Source organism: Pleurodeles waltl, chromosome 1_2, assembly GCF_031143425.1.
Source record: "Pleurodeles waltl isolate 20211129_DDA chromosome 1_2, aPleWal1.hap1.20221129, whole genome shotgun sequence".
Taxonomy (NCBI): Eukaryota; Metazoa; Chordata; class Amphibia; order Caudata; family Salamandridae; genus Pleurodeles; species Pleurodeles waltl.
Genome location: NC_090437.1, coordinates 95803618 through 95817397, shown reverse-complemented (window position 1 = coordinate 95817397; position 13780 = coordinate 95803618). Strand labels below are relative to the sequence as shown.

The 13780-nt window shown below is 49.6% G+C and overlaps 1 protein-coding gene across 1 annotated transcript in view; it reads right to left on the bottom strand.

The window, feature by feature from the left end:
* Nucleotides 1–13780, bottom strand: part of LOC138297135 (neuronal acetylcholine receptor subunit alpha-7-like) — a 2137462-nt gene that overhangs the window by 1712421 nt on the left and 411261 nt on the right. The gene's annotated exons all lie outside the window — the stretch shown is intronic.

Here is a 13780-nt window from a genome sequence, read left to right as displayed (position 1 = left end):
TGCGTTCGATCACCCTCCTAGTTCGCCCATGTGCCTCAAGGTAGTGTTCCTCTGCCCTTGTCCTGGGATTCCTCACTGGGGTCAATAGCCATGACAAGTTGGGGTAACCAGAGTCACCTGCAAATATCGAGGGACAACTGTTAAACACACACTAACCCTTAGGGACAACCCCATACCCAGACACCTATTCACACTGTATCAGGTCCTTGGACTCACCTATTAGCCACACACTGTGCCTCTGGAGTTGCCCCATCACATAAGGGATGCTCCTATTCCTCAAAATGTAAGCATCATGCACTGAGCCAGGAAACTTGGCATTCACATGGGAGATGTACTGGTCTGCCAAACACACCATCTGCAAATTCATCGAATGGTAGCTCTTACGGTTTCTGTGCACCTGTTCACTCCTGCGTGGGGGTACTAATGCCACAATTGTCCCATCAATGGCACCAATGATGTTGGGGATATGTCCCACGGCATAGAAGTCGCCTTTCACTGTGGGTAAATCCTCCACATGAGGGAAAACGATGTAGCTGCGCATGTGTTTCAGCAGGGCAGACAACACTCTGGACAACACATTAGAGAACATTGGCTGGGACATCCCTGATACAATGGCCACTGTTGTTTGATAGGAACCACTTTCCAGGAAATGGAGTACTGACAGGACCTGCACCAGAGGGGGTATCCCTGTGGGATGGTAGATAGCTGACATCAGGTCTGGCTCCAACTGGGCACACAGTTCCTGGATAGTTGCACAATCAAGTCTGTATGTGACTATGATGTGTCTCTCTTCCATTGTCGACAGGTCCACCAAGGGTCTGTACACCGGAGGATGCCGCCATCTCATCACCTGCCCCAGCGGACGTGCCCTATGGAGGGAAACAGCGAGCAGAGAGTCAGTCAACACTGAGATATCACAAAATGTAATTTGCAGAATATTTATTATTCAGCAATGTGCCTGTAATTGTGTGTATTCCAGGCCTAGATAGGTGTGACGCAGTTATTATTAATGACATGTGGCCCCCTGAAATGGCGGCTGCCAGACCTGTAAGGTGGGACAAGGGGATATGAGGTAACTGCGCTGGCGTTGTACACTGTCACGGTGGGCGGTCGAAGACCGCGGCGCAATTCAGCATTGGTTAACATTGGGCCCTATGGGTCCGAGGAGCCAATGACGATGTACGCCGGCAGTGACGGTACGCACCGCCGCAGACGTGACTGCCATTTTCTGTCTGTTCACTCACTTGATACCTGACCTTCAACAGGAGAGGACCTACACTGCAAGTGCTGCTGTGACCTGTGTCTGGAAGCGACGATGGCTACAGTGTCTGGGGAAAGGGCCCCTGCCCTCACTTCGGAGGAGTTGGAGAAACTAGTGGATGGGGTCCTCCCCCAGTACAAGCAACTGTACGGTCCTCCAGTCAAACAGGTGAGTACGCTGTCAGCATGCTGAATGGGCAATGCCTGCTTTGAGTCGTGTGGCTGGAAGAAACGGGGGTGGGGCAGAGGCCTACATGTGCGGATGGTGAGTGAAAGTGCGTCATGGCATGGGTGGGAACTGGTGGGCAATGAGTATGATGGTCCGGCCGGGTGAATAATGTCCTTTCCCCCTGTACCATTTCTCTAGGTCAGCGCCCACCAGAAGAAGGCTATTTGGCGTGCCATCGCCAAGGACGTCCTGACCCTGGGGGGTCTACCACAGACGGAGCACCCACTGCCGTACAAGATGGGAGGACCTGCGCCGCTGGAGCAAGAAGATGGCGGTGGCCCAGCTGGGGATGGCCTCCCAACATGGGAGGGGTGCCCGTCGCACCATGACCCCCCTGATGTTCCGGATCCTGGCGGTGGCCTATCCGGAGTTGGATGGGTGCTTGAGGGCATCACAGCAGCCACAAGGGGGTGAGTACACTCATTCAGCCGACTCTGCGCGCATTACGAGGTGTCTGGGCGGTGGCAGTGGATTCCCCTAGGCCAGGGTGATCTTGGTAGGCAAGGTCCCTTGTGAGGCAAGCTATGTGGCACCCCAACCCCACTAGTGGTAAGAGCCATCTACACGTATTCATGCTCCTGTGACTTCCAGGTGTCGGACTTAGGCCTCGTCCCCCATAGGCATGTGAAAAATCTAGGACCTATAAGTGCATGGTGTAGTCCAGAGGGCTGCTCACTGTCTGTGTCCGCCAACGGTAGTGGTGTTGCATGCACTGAACATGTCTTTCTTCTGTCTTCCCCCCCCTTATTGTGGTCTCCCTGTTCTTGTGTGCAATAGCATCATCAGGTGGAGGAGCACTGGCACGGAGCAGGAGGGAGCTGCATCCCAATTCGCCCTGGAGAGTGAAGCTACGGAGTCTGAAGCCACCAGTGGGACGGAGGGAGAGGGGAGCTCCACGGCGGGGACAGGAGCAGAGACCAGCAACAGCGACTCCTCCTCTGATGGGAGCTCCCTTGCGGTGGCGGACCCCTCTGTGCCCGCCCACCGCATCAACAGGTACAGCCGCCACCCCCGTACCAGCATCCACCTCCCAGCAGCCCCTCAGTGTGTGTCCCATGCCCGCTCATCCAAGAGGGTGGGCATCTCCTTCGCCCCAGGCACTTCAGGCCCTGCCCCAGTTAGCCCTGCTGCCCTCAGTCAGGAGGCTATTGACATCCTGAGATCCCTTACTGTTGGACAATCTACCATTTTGAATGCCATCCAGGGTGTTGAGGCATTTGCAACAAACAAATGCATACCTGGAGGGCATTCATTCTGGCCAGGCAGCCCAACAGAGACCATTTCAGACTCTGGCCTCAGCACTGATGGCAGCCATTGTCCTTGTGTCCAGCCTCCGCCGTTCAACCTCCTCCACCCAGACCCAATCCCCTGTACCTCAGCCTATCCCAAGCACACCATCAGACCAGCATGCACACACATCAACACAAAAGAGTGGCTCAGGCAAACATAAGCACCACACATCCCACAGGCACTCACGCAAGCAACATACCCATGCACACATACCAACATCCACTTCCTCCACTGTGTCCCCCTCCTCCCTCCCAGTCTCGTCTCCACTCACACATGCATGCACTACATCCATCACCAGCACACCCATCACCACACACCGCTCACGTGCAATCACCACCCCCACTACCATTCACACATCCCCAGTGTCCTCTCCCAATGTGTCTGTGAGCCCTCCTCCCAAAGTACACAAACGCAGGCACACACCCACCCAACAGGCATCCACCTCACAACAGCCTCCAGCCCATGCACCTTCACTCAAATTCAGCAGATGTACACCTACAACCACTACCTCTTCCTCCACTCCCAAACTCCCTCCCTCTACCCATCCCAGTGTGTCTCAAAAACATTTTCTGGCGAAAATTGACCTCTTCCCTACTCCTCCCCCCCCCCCGTCCGTCCCCTAGGGCCAGGCTTTCCAGGTCCCAGCCCAGCACCTCAGCCACCACATCCCCAGGCACAGCAACTGCAGGGTCATGGAGTGCGCCAACCATCAAGGCTGCCAGTGTGCCACAGAGCGAGGGCAAGGACATTCTGCCACCTGCCAAAGTGAAAAAGGTGCCCACATCCCGGAGGGAGAAGACAAAAGCACCAGCCATCAAGAGGTCAGCTAAAATGAAAGGGGATAGTGGCAAGACAACTGCTCCACCATCAAATGTGGGGAAGGGCCAAAAACAGAAGGGCAGGACAGGAGAGCTCATGGTGGAAGCCACTGAGTGACCAGTGTCACACCTTCTGTCCACTTCCACGCCAACCTGTACGGCGGCGAACACCGCCACTTGCACCGCCACCTGCACCGCCTCTGGCACGTCTACAGCCGCTGCAACAGTCTCCAGCCTCTTCCCCGGTGGGCAGCCGTCCGAGGCTGCAGGAGACATCCTGCTTTCTCCCTCAGCAGGTGCTGACACATGCACCGCCGCCAGCCCCACCACCACAAACTCCGCCGCAAGCACCGCCGCCACATACCCCGCCACCACAGACACCGCCACAAGCCCCGCCAGCGGCCCGCGACGTCCTCGGACAGTGGCACCACCGCTGACATGCCTACCATCCCCAGTGGTCAGTCATCCGAGGCTGGAGGAGAGTTCCAGGACCCTGGGCAGCTTCTATGAAGCATTACTGTCATCACTGTTGGCACCTGCAGGTGGAAGGCAAAGCCGCAGCAGTGTGAGATATGTCGCTGCCTCCATGGCTTATCATTCTACCTGTACCTTGCCAATGTAATGCCACGCACACCCAGGTGAGTGAATTGTGCCAGCCACATTGCACGTGGAGCACACTGGGCACCAGGCCCCCCTCCAGAACCAGTGGAGAAATACATCCACTACCTCAGTTCTTGGCAGGATGAAGCACTCAGGGCACAAAGCCCCCTCCAGAACCAGTGGAGAAAAGCATCCACAACCCCAGTCCTTGGCAGGATGAAGCACTCTAGGCACAAAGCCCCCTCCAGTACCAGTGGAGAGATACATCCACTACCTCTGTCCTTGGAAGGATGAAGCACTCTAGGCACAAAGCCCCCTCCAGAACCAGTGGAGAGAGACATCCACTACCTCAGTCCTTGGCAGGATGAAGAACTCTGGGCACCAGGCCTCCTCCAGAACCAGTGGAGAAAAGCATCCACAACCCCAGTCCTTGGCAGGATGAAGCACTCTGGGCACCAGGCCCCCTCCAGAACCAGTGGTGAGATACATCCACTACCTCAGTCCTTGGCAGGATGAAGCACTCTAGGCACAAAGCCCCCTCCAGAACCAGTGGAGAGATACATCCACTACCTCTGTCCTTGGCAGGATGAAGCACTCTAGGCACCAGGCCTCCTCCAGAACCAGTGGAGAAAACCAACCACAACCCCTGTCCTTGGCAGGATGAAGCACTCTGGGCACCAGACCCCCTCCAGAACCGGTGGAGAGATACATCCACTACCTCAGTCCTTGGCAGGATGAAGCACTCTGGGCACAAAGCCTCCTCCAGAACCAGTGGAGAAAGCATACACAACCCCAGTCCTTGGTAGGATGAAGCACTCTGGGCACCAGGACCCCTCCAGAACCAGTGGAGAGATACATCCACTACCTCAGTCCTTGGCAGGATGAAGCACTCTGGGCACAAAGCCTCCTCCGGAACCAGTGGAGAAAGCATCCACAACCCCAGTCCTTGGCAGGATGAAGCACTTTGGGCACCAGGACCCCTCCAGAACCAGTGGAGACTGTTATCAACTTGAGAGACTGTGGCTTTGCACTCCCCAGGATACAGCAGTGGGCAACCCACCCACTGGAAAGACTTGAGAGACTGTGGCTTTGCACTCCCCAGGATACAGCAGTGGGCAACCCACCCACTGGAGAGACTTGAGAGACTGTGGCTTTGCACTCCCCAGGATAAAGCAGTGGGCATGAAGCCCCCTCGTGCAGCAGTGGCGTCGTACGTTCATCTGGCTGAGGTGCCCCCCCCCCCCGAGCTGCCTATTTCATTTCGATCTGATGCCCCTGCTGCAGTGTTCTCTCCGTTTCCATTCAGGTATCATGTGTGGGCTTCGCCCATGCATTTTGGGCCCAGTGGCCCACCGACAATGATTGGTGCACTATCCGGACTTGTGTAGTTGGTGTACATAATTCTATATACAGGATTTTGAATTTTGATAATGATATTTCACATGATTACATTCGTTCAACTCATTTCCTTTTGTCTTTGCGTTCTTCCAGGGGGTGGGAGGAGTGTATATGTCATGTTGCTGCATGTATTTGTGTGTATGATGTTGTGGGTGGGGGTGGGGGTGTTGAGGGTGTGTGTCACTCTTTTTTCCCTCCCCTGTGTTGTAGGTGCAGTACTCACCGTGGTCGTCGCCGTCTTTGGTGCTCCTGATAGAAGAGAAGGAAGACCAGCAACGGCAGTATCTGCAATTCGGGCTCCATGGCGTCCTGGTTCCTCGTGGGGTATGGAGAGGTGAGTGTTTTCCCTTCTGTGTACTGTTTCCGCCGTGTTTTTGTTCACGTTGGTTCCAACCGGGAAAAGGTGGCGGATAGGCCTCTTGTGATAGGGTGGGCGGTACATTGTCTTCCGCCTGTCTGTTGGCGGTTACCGCCGCGGTGTTTGTTTGTACCGCCTTGGCGGTCAGAGTGTTAAAGTGGCTGTCTATGTTGGCGGTTTCCGTCATGGTCATGATTCAATTTTTTTTCCGCCAGCCTGTTTGCGGTCTTACCGCCACTTTAACACCGACCGCCATGGTTGAAATGAGGGTCTTAGGGCCAGGTGTAGGAAAATGCCAATTTGCGACTTGTAAATTGCGAGTCCCTGCGACTCGCAATTTGCAACTTTCAAATTGGTATGCAGCACGGTGTCTCAGACACCGTCTGCGAGTCGCTATGGGGTCGCAATGACCCACCTCATTAATATTAATGAGGTGGGTCGCAAATTGCGGCCCCATAGCGAGTCTAGGCACTCGCAAACATGGAGGCCTGCTGTCGTCAGCAGACCTCCATGTTCGTGACTGCTTTATCAATAAAGCAGTTTTTTTTTTTTAAGTGTAGCCCGTTTTCCTTAAAGGAAAACGAGCTGCACTTAAACAAAAAAAAAAAAAACCTTTAGTTTCAGTATTTTTTCAGGGCAGGTAGTGGTCCCTTGGACCACTACCTGCCCTGAAAAAAAAATTTGGGGTCCATTCGCAAAGGGGAAGGGGTCCCATGGGGACCCCTTCCAATTTGCGAGTGGATTACCATCCACTTGAAGTGGATGGTAACTGCGATACCATTTGCGACCGCATATGCGGTCGCAAATGGTATTGCATGCCACTCCGAATCGCAAATAGGAAGGGAACACCCCTTCCTATTTGCGATTCTGAAATGCATATTGCGAGTCGGTCCCGACTCGCAATATGCATTTCTGCATAGGGAAATGCGATTAGCGAGTCGCAAACGGCAATTTTTGCCGTTTGCGACTCGCTAATCGTTTCCTGCATCTGGCCCTTAGTACTTTAAAAAGACCAGTCAACATGTTGGCTCTGCTGAAGTGACTGAAGCTTTACAGTGCAGAAACTAAGGGCATAATTTACAATAAAGTGGCACAGAGCGGCTCTGTGCCAAATTTGGCAGCACCACACTGTTTCCCTTCCGAAACACAAGGATGTGCCATATTTAAGACAATATGGCACACTCCTGTGTTTTCCCTAGCGCTGGCGCTAAATTTATTTGCCCAGTGCCAACGCAGACACCATTGCACTATAGTGCAAGGGTGCCTGCATTGCAGGGAATGATTGTTTATGTGCAAGAAGGTGCCCCTTACTGCACATAAACAATCAATGGTGATTTTGTTTTACTTCTGTGTATGCTGCAGAATGCAGCACACATATAGAAGCAGCAAATCATCATTATTTAATGATTGTTTATGTGCAGGAAGGTTTCCCTTCCTGCACATAAACAATGATTCATGGTGTTTTACTCCTTCTGTGTGTGCTGCAGAATGCAGCACAAAGAGAAAAATCAAAAATGAGGAGAAATAAAAATATTTCTCCTCATTGCACCATGCTAACGCCACCCCTGGTGTGGTGTTAGTTTTTGGCGCTGCCTCAGGTTTGCGAGTTATGGAAAATCTGGAGCAGCGAATACCCACAGCATCACTCATTGCACGCCCCTTTCACGGCAAGTGATGCATGTGAGGGTGGCTTAACGCCGTCTTGTAAATATGGCGCAGGGCATTGCACCAATGGACAGTTGGTAAAAGTGATGCTCCTCTGGTGCAAGGGCCTCATAAATGAGGCCCGAAGTTTAATGCACCTGCCCAGCAACTTTTGTGTTTTTCACAACCTAACTTCCAAAGTGGGAGTTTGTTCTTGAAAAACAAAAAATAAATATGTCTGACATGCTGGGAGTTTTGTCCCTGCGTGTGGGGGTAATTTGTTTATTTTCTGTTCAGGGCTGTCAGACCTTCACTGTCTGTCCAAAACAACAACAAAAAAAAACATCAGAATGTTACCCCTAAATAGGATGTGCGGTGTGTGCTGCTTTGATGACGGATGGTCCAGTGTCACATGGGCTGTCAGCCAAAGGTTTCTGCCAACGCAGCCATTACAGGAGCCGTTACTGGATATATGTAGGTTCCCCCAACTCTAAATAGAGCAGAAGAACTGCAACTTTGCCAGATTTGGTACGTCTCCACGTTTGCGAAAGTGTTCCCTGTCCTCCAAACTTTAAATGAGGTCAAAAATTGTCCGGATTTAGAGTTAGAAGTGTGTCAATATCATGGGCCCCATATGATTGGACTATGCAGGTAGACCCACATAGAAACATCCAATGCACAAACTGGCCCCAAAGCTTAAATATGTGATAGCAGAAACTACCAGGGGCGGCTCCTCTGTGAGATCGGAGGAGCGCTGCCCCGCTAAAAAATATGAAATTAAGAATGTCAGGACAGGGTGGGGCAATAGCTGCTGACTAGCAGCAGCTGGGAGCTATGCACTTTAGTTTAAAGTGTGCATGTAACTTTGGCTGGCCGTCTTGCAATGGCCAGCCTGACATGCTCACTTTAAACTTCTCTAATCCGGCTGTCTTAATACAGCTGGGTTAGAGAAAGCACAGGCCTCCAGCTCTCTCGTGAGCCCTGAGAGAGGCCGCTCCCTCTAATCCCGACACTGCTCTCATGCTGTGTAACAGCATGAGATCAGTGCCAGGATTGGTTAGTGTGGTTTCCTGGCTCCACGTTTGAGATTAGAGGAGAGGAGTAGGTCGTGAGGACAGCATGAAGGTAGGTGCCTTTTTTTAAAACAAAAATGTATTATTGTATCCCTCCTCTTCGCCCCACCACTGTAAATGCAAGCCAGCCACAACTGGAAATTACATACTTACATTCCAAATGCCAATTACACGAATCCTGATTTCATCAATAGAAAGTGGGGAGTTTGCTTTTACAAATACAAACTTTTCATCACTTAAGTTATACTTAAGTATGCAAAATAATTGTGAATCAGACCTTGTGGGAAATGTATCATGTAGGAAGTGACTTTGGTAGTGCCATCTAGGCTGTTCTCTGATCTAGTAGTGGTGCCTACCTCACTAGTCTGGTGTCCCATCATCTTTTCTGTGTGCAAGACCTGAAATGCCCAACGTTGTTAGGCTGTACTTGACATTTTGCTTGTCTGAGTGAGTCACTTCTTTGTTACTTATCTGAAAGAATTATACTAAAGAACCTTCACACTTGATGCCTGTGATAATATTGTTCGAATCCTGCTTGGTGAATTCCAGAATCACATTTTTTAATTGCCATTTGCACAGGTCTTGCCCATAGTTGTAAAAGAAAATACGTACACTTTGCAAGTAGTCGTGCTATAATATTATTATCCCAAACTTTGATTATTATTTTCTATTTAACGATGGAGCTTGAAATTTAGTTGAAAGTGTTTATCTTGCCCAGTCTTAATGAAGGTGCATCACTTTTGTCCATTACATTGAATGTTAGAAAGCACTAGAAACTTGTCTTTAAATTAGTTTTAGCTGGTTTAAGAGGATCTTCATTTTGACCCTCCGTTCCCTGTTGTGGTAGCATCTAGACACTACATTAATGGCAGCACGCACACTGAATGTGAAAATAGGGTACTGAGAAGTCAATAATAATGGGTTGCTTTCACCCATTTAAGCCTGCGTTAATTTCTGTGCTAAATCATTAAATTTATTAAACACAAACAACCATGTATGACCTACCCCCATTTGTTTAATCCATCCCCACACGTCTAAATAAAATAGAAATTAATTCCTCATTGACATTGCGCCTGCAGCATGCTAACAACTTGACAAGGAAAACAGAGTTACGTACTATAACAGATACCCAGTTCCTGCAGTTGCAGATAAACACAGAAACAATACAAGTGGTGTTAACAAAAAGAAATATGTATTCATTATAAAGTTTGTCATAGAGTTATCAAGTTTAAGGTTTTTATACAAGGGTGGTAGGCTCAATGAAATATCGTCTTACTCTCTAGTACCAGCTCCACAAAAAACAGCTGAAAAACCTAGATGGCATATTTATGAGGGGTTTGCGCCATGCTTGCACCATGCAACGTAGTATATGCGTGGTGCAAACCACAAAGTTATATTTTTGAAGGCACACAAAGCCACTCTGCGTGGCTTTGAATGGCTTAAAAAATACGGAGTAAGACAATGCAGCTCAAATCTCTGTGTTGCCTTATTCTGTGCTAAGGAGGTGTTTCATGGGTGTTGCGTGGGTGTTCCCATGCAACTCCCATGGTTTTCGACACATTTCCATATTTACTAACCTTGGTAAACCTGGGAATGCGCAAGAATCCTACAGCTTCACAGATGAGGCGTAATGAGGAGAAATATCTTTATTTCTCCTCATGTTTTCCTCCTATGTGTGCTACATTTTGCAGCACACATAGAAAGGGAAAAAAGCTGCTCAGAATTGTTTTTGTGCAGAAAGGTACCCCTTCCTCCACAAAAAAATTCTGCATGCAACACAGGCACCCTTGCAACACTGTGCAAAGGTCCCTGCTTTGGTGCTAGGTAGCCAAAAAAAGCTCCAGCGCAGGAGGAAAGGACAGGAATCCATCGTATTGGATAAATAGAGCACATTCCTGCCCTTTACCAGTGACACAGGGCAGGGCACAGGGGTAACTTGCTGTGCTTTACCGCGCCGCAAAGCCCATAATCCTGGGGCCAGATGTGTACATACTGCATTAGCTGAGTGCTCATTCCTCATATTTGCCCATCCTCCTAAAATGTAAATGGCAAATACATAAATATTTGACTGTTAACTCAATACATGTTGGGCCCTAATCCGAAAGGTAAGTTGGGTCATAAACATAAGTTTACAACTGAACGACCCTATTCACATAGGTAAATTCAAGAATAATTTTAGGTTTACTGCTGAAAATACCTTTTTATGACTGCAGGGTATCCACAAAAGAATTTCTGGTGGGCCCGAAACATTTTCTACTGTTTATTTATTTACCATGAAAGTGTGAGAAATCTGCACTAGTAAATCCTACTCAAGAGGTGAAAAGTAGGTGTCCCAGGACATAGTTTGCCTTGAAAGATTGGAAACACCATAGGAATGGATCACCCACCCCACATTTATGGGTGCTGGAGTTGGGGAAGAGCTTTCCTCACTGAAAAAAGTGCTTCCCCTATGGAGAAAACCAGGTACATTTGTAAAGGATGGTCCATTCACCCTGTACTGAGCTCTATGCAGTATAAAATGACACAGAGTGGGAATAGAGGCCCTAGGGATTAGACACAAGAGGTTCCCTGTAGTACACCTAGAAACCACCGCTTGGCGCAGCTTTTCAGTCATAGAACTAGGAATGTTTGTAAATAGGAAAATAATTTGAAATAGGAAAAATAATTTGAAAGTACATCTAGGAGGAGAAATAAATCTCTACTCGGACCTTTAACTTTTTTTTTTACTAAATAGGGGCCCCTTTTTCTGATATTTACCTTACTAAGAAGAAAAACATTCAATCACAAGGCAGGCCTTCTTGACACAGATTAAGCAAATTATGTCTTGTGCAGGAGGTCAGACATATATGTATTTTGAAAAGCAGCAGTAAATCTAGAAACTGAGGAGCTGAATGAGTAGTTGAGAGGAGCAAAACAATGTTCTGAAAAACATGCTTATTGCAGGTTCGGGTTTCATGAACCCTTGGCAAGTCATGTTTCTGAGTTCTGTTCTACAGAGGTCTCAAGCCAGCTTCTTAGCTTTGAATGTTTATGCAAGTAAGATGGACTCTGATGGTAAATGTATTTATTCATTTTCCTTCAAAGTTGTTTTTATTCGTTTTAGCTAAGACGCAAAGAAGCTGAGTCAAGAGTACATCAGGGAATGTCTCAAGGCTCCTGATGCTCCAATGCGAATTTACCTTAAATAAATGAAAGACAGAAGAAGGCAAGCAGGAACAGTTAGTTTAATTAAAAGCAACGGCCGGGTGTAGGAAAGTACCATCTTGCCTGGCATGTTACCCCCATATTTCACTGTATATATGTTGTTTTAGTTGTATGTGTCACTGGGACCCTGCCAGCCAGGGCCCCAGTGCTCATAAGTGTGCCCTGTATGTGTTACCTGTGTTATGACTAACTGTCTCACTGAGGCTCTGCTAACCAGAACCTCAGTGGTTATGCGCTCTCATTTCTTTCCAAATTGTCACTAACAGGCTAGTGACCAATTTCACCAATTTACATTGGCATACTGGACACCCTTATAATTCCCTAGTATATGGTACTGAGGTACCCAGGGTATTGGGGTTCCAGGAGATCCCTATGGGCTGCAGCATTTCTTTTGCCACCCATAGGGAGCTCTGACAATTCTTACACAGGCCTGCCATTGCAGCCTGAGTGAAATAACGTCCACGTTATTTCACAGCTATTTACCACTGCACTTAAGTAACTTATAAGTAACCTATATGTCTAACCTTTACCTGGTAAAGGTTGGGTGCTAAGTTACTTAGTGTGTGGGCACCCTGGCACTAGCCAAGGTGCCCCCACATTGTTCAGGGCAAATTCCCCGGACTTTGTGAGTGCGGGGACACCATTACACGCGTGCACTATACATATGTCACGACATATATATAGCGTCACAATGGTAACTTCGAACATGGCCATGTAACATGTCTAAGATCATGGAATTGTCACCCCAATGCCATTCTGGCATTGGGGAGACAATTCCATGATCCCCTGAGTCTCTAGCACAGACCCGGGTACTGCCAAACTACCTTTCCTGGGGTTTCACTGCAGCTGCTGCTGCTGCCAACCCCTCAGACAGGTTTCTGCCCTCCTGGGGTCCAGCCAGGCTTCGCCCAGGAAGGCAGAACAAAGGACTTCCTCAGAGAGAGGGTGTTACACCCTCTCCCTTTGGAAAAAGGTGTCAGGGCTGGGGAGGAGTAGCCTCCCCCAGCCTCTGGAAAATCTTTGATGGGCACAGATGGTGCCCATCTCTGCATAAGCCAGTCTACACCGGTTCAGGGATCCCCCAGCCCTGCTCTGGCGCAAAACTGGACAAAGGAAAGGGGAGTGACCACTCCCCTGACCTGCACCTCCCCTGGGAGGTGCCCAGAGCTCCTCCAGTGTGCTCCAGACCTCTGCCATCTTGGAAACAGAGGTGCTGCTGGCACACTGGACTGCTCTGAGTGGCCAGGGTCAGCAGGTGACATCAGAGACTCCTTCTGATAGGCTCTTACCTGTGTTGCTAGCCTATCCTCCTTCCTAAGAAGCCAAACCTCCTTTTCTGGCTATTTAGGGTCTCTGCTTTGGGGAATTCTTTAGATAACGAATGCAAGAGCTCATCAGAGTTCCTCTGCATCTCTCTCTTCACCTTCTGCCAAGGAATCGACCGCTGACTGCTCTGGACGCCTGCAAACCTGCAACAAAGTAGCAAAGACGACTACTGCAACCTTGTTTCGCTGATCCGGCTGCCTTCTCGACTGTTTTCCTGGTGGTGCATGCTGTGGGGGTAGTCTGTCTCCTCTCTGGACTAGAAGCTCTGAAGAAATCTCCCGTGGGTCGACGGAATCTTCCCCCTGCAACCGCAGGCACCAAAAGACTACATCACTGATCCTCTGGGTCCCCTCTCAGCACGACGAGCGTGGTCCCTGGAACTCAGCAACTCTGTCCAAGTGACTGCCACAGTCCAGTGACTCTTCAGTCCAAGTTTGGTGGAGGTAAGTCCTTGCCTCCCCACGCTAGACTGCATTGCTGGGTACTGCGTGATTTGCAGCTGCTCCGGCTCCTGTGCACTCTTCCAGGATTTCCTTTGTGCACAGCCAAGCCTGGTCCCGACACTCTAACCTGCAGTGCA